A 3256-nucleotide genomic window follows, 5' to 3' on the forward strand; every position below is an offset into this window, starting at 1 on the left:
GGAGTCTCGCTCTGTTGCCCAGACTGGAGTGCAATCGTGCGATCTTGGCTCACTGCAACCTCTGCCTCTCAAATAGCTGAGACTACAGGCACCCACCACCATGCCCAGGTACTTTTTTGTATGTTTAGTAGAGATGGGGTTTCACCACATTGGCCAAGCTGGTCTTGCGCTCCTGGCCTCAGGCGATCCACCTGCCTCGGCTTCCCAAAGTGCTGGGATTAAAAGCGTGAGCCACCACTGGCCTTAACTTAGTTACCTTTTTAAAGATTGTGTCGCCAAATACAGTCACATTCTGGGGCACAGAGGGTTAGGCCTTCAACTTAGGAATTTTGAGGAGAATGTAACTCAACCCTTAATACTTCCCAAGGAAGCAGAAGACCATCATTGGTTCACTCATGCATTCACTTACCTCACAGATACTGGGTGGGTGCCCTGCAGAGCTGCGGACAGTGGCAGCCGTGAGGGACAAGATGGCCAGGGGTGGCCCCAACCTCAAGGGGCTTACAGACTGGGAGGCAGGAAGGAAAGACAGATGAAACAGGCAAACACAACCTTGAGGTTGTGAGTCATGCTGGGCCCCTTCTTCTCTTGCCTCCTACATCTGATGCAGGAGTCTAGTTTGGACTAGACTACATCTGAGCCCAGTCTGGACAGGGCACCTGCTTCCAGAACCTTCTGGAACTTGCCTGCCTCTGTACACGGCCACCACCCTGGTCCACTTGTGTCTCTATCCTGGCCCGGCTGCTGTCCTTTTGCTCCACAGCACAGAGCCCAGGGGTCCTGCCTAGCCTACGTCAGACTACAGCCCTCCTCTACTCACAACCCACCGTGGTTACTCATTCCTATCAAAGTAAATGCGCAGGTCCCCACACCAGCCTGGAAGGCCCTACCAGGGGTGACTGTAACCTGCTGTCCGCGTCTCCCACTGCTCACCCTCTCCCCTGCTCCAGCCGCCCAGACTCCTCACTCCTGCCTCAGGGCCTTTGCACAGCCATAGTTCCCACTGCCTGGGACACCCACGGAGCTCTTCCCCTCCTCTTCTCCAGGTCGTAAGTGAGGCCACCTCACACCCTTCTTTTAGTCGCCCTCCCCACCCTCTGATTTGCTTCCTGCTCTCTCTAATGTGTATCCCCTGCAGCCCAGACAATTTCCTTCTTTATTTTGCTTGTTCTTTCTCCCTCCACCAGAATGTTGTCTCTGCGAAGGTAGAAAGTTCCGGTTTCATCATGGCTGTGTGCCCAGCACCTAAAACAGGGCCTGGTGCTCAGTGCTTTGAGTGCATCTGACAAGTGATAATTTTTTGCTCAGGCGTCAGCAAACATTTCTGTAAGTGGCAGATGGTCAATGTTTTTGGTTCTGTGGTCCTGAAGTCTCTGTCAAAGCTCCCCGACTCTGGCATTGGTAAGCAGAGCGGCATAGACAATATGTACAAGAATGGGCATGGCCGTGTTCCAACAACACTCTATTTTAAAAAGCAAGTGGCGGTGAGATTTGGCAGGTGGGCTGTAGCATACAGGCCCCTGGTTCATCTAATGAGTCAGCGATGGAACCCCACACTCCACAAGCCCACAGACCCTCTCCCCGACAGCCCTCCCTGTCTTGGGCATGCCCTCCACCCCAGATCTGTACCATCCATAAACTTCCAAGGCCACGAGGACATTTGCAGCTCTTGATTCTTTAGCGCTCTTGAGTCCCCAAGGAAGAGGCTGGGCAGGCACGATTCTCCCCATTCTGCAAACAGCAAAGATGAGGCTCAGCCAAGCCAGCATTCAGGGCCATGGCTGAAAGGCATGTGACTCTCTGTCCTCCCACTCTCTTCTCTACCTCACTGTCTTGGCAAACTGTACCACCTGACACTGCCCTAGCCATCGACCCTTTCCTCCCAGATGGCCTTCCCAGCCGCCCTCTCCCCAATTCCACCCAAGCCCTCAGATATAGTGTCTCAGGGCAGCCACCCTGGTGCACCCCAAGCCTGCCTTTCCTGTGTCCTGTGTCCTTCCGGAGGATTTGTCAGATCCCCCAGAGCTTCTAGGAGAGACTCCAGGTCCTGAACCTCAAAAGAGATGAGAGAATCACAGACAAGCAGCCCTCGAGTGGTCTCGGCGCCCCCCCCAGTGCTGAGCACACTCTGCCTGGTGCTGAGGTCGCTGCTGGGGCTGGGCATTGTGACTTGGATACGAGTTACACGCTGTTCCCAGCAGCAATTGCGCCTGCACTCTGCTCGCGCTGGGCCTTCACTCATCTTCCAGTGTGCATCCCAAGCAGTAACCCTAGATACTGTTACCTTCCCCGTTACAGCTGAGGAAACTGAAGGACAGAGAGGTGAAGTAACCTTCCCTCAACCACACAGCACAACAGGCACTCAGGCAGCATCTGTCTGTCTCCAGAGATTACCTTTTTGGCTCCCTCGGAAAGAAAGCTTTCTAAAGGATGGTTACTGCTGGGCTTTGAAGGATGAATAGAAGTTCACCAAGGAAAATGGTGCAAAGCGCAAAGGCAGGAGCTGCTCTGGTCTGGGTGTGCGGACAGCCGCAGGAAACTGTGGAGGCGTAGACGTGGAAAACAACGTGAGAAACCTTCAAACACCAGTCCAGTCTCTACCCACAACATGGAATAAGAATGGGACCAGTCATGGAGGTTGTTTAGGGTTCAGGCTGAACCCCACCACTGCTTCATTTCCTGGAGGTTTGGGGGGCCAGAGGCTGATTCTGAGGCCAGCCTGGCAAACGCCTGCAGCAGTTCTCTACTTTCTGCCCGCAGCTTTGGCCGTCACCTGCTGTGCTGAGCGGACAGACACAGCCCGTGGGAGCACACCCCAGGGCCCCCAGCTCCTCACTCACATGGAAGTGAGCACCCAGAAACAGTTGTGGTGGATGTTTGGACGAACGGAGGCAAGATGGCGCAGTTCTGGGTTCTTCACCGTCAACTTTCCCGCACCGGGAAAGACACAGGTGGACTGCACAGGCACAACCCGACCTCCGACGGAGAAAAACCGGAAGCCGCCTAGCCACGCCTACCGCCCCGCCCCCGACCCGCCTATGTCCCGCCCACTCCCAGGCCCAGGACATAAAAGCCGCTCCCCACGGGCACATGGTGCGAGCTTCCTCAGTCCCCCACTCCTGTCGGGACTGCTTTAGGAACCTCCCCCAAGAGCCCCACCGGGTGACTCCCCCGGCCTCCCCTGCCAGAGACCGAGGGACCTCACCCTCCCCCACAAAGCTGGCTGACCAAAAAATAAACTTGCAGTTTTGCTCCT

At 55.4% G+C, this 3256-nt stretch overlaps 1 long non-coding RNA gene across 1 annotated transcript; it reads right to left on the minus strand.

Annotated features, from left to right (window-relative positions):
- Nucleotides 1-1444: 1444 nt before the first annotated feature.
- LOC117080724 lies at nt 1445-3012 on the minus strand. Its single transcript, XR_004435926.1, has 3 exons — nt 2841-3012; nt 2395-2539; nt 1445-1731 (listed from the first exon to the last, which is right to left on the minus strand). It is a non-coding gene; the product is annotated as an uncharacterized LOC117080724 (long non-coding RNA).
- Nucleotides 3013-3256: the final 244 nt, after the last annotated feature.

The sequence above is a fragment of the Trachypithecus francoisi genome, unplaced genomic scaffold (genome assembly GCF_009764315.1).
Source record: "Trachypithecus francoisi isolate TF-2019V2 unplaced genomic scaffold, Tfra_2.0 Lachesis_group8, whole genome shotgun sequence".
Taxonomy (NCBI): Eukaryota; Metazoa; Chordata; class Mammalia; order Primates; family Cercopithecidae; genus Trachypithecus; species Trachypithecus francoisi.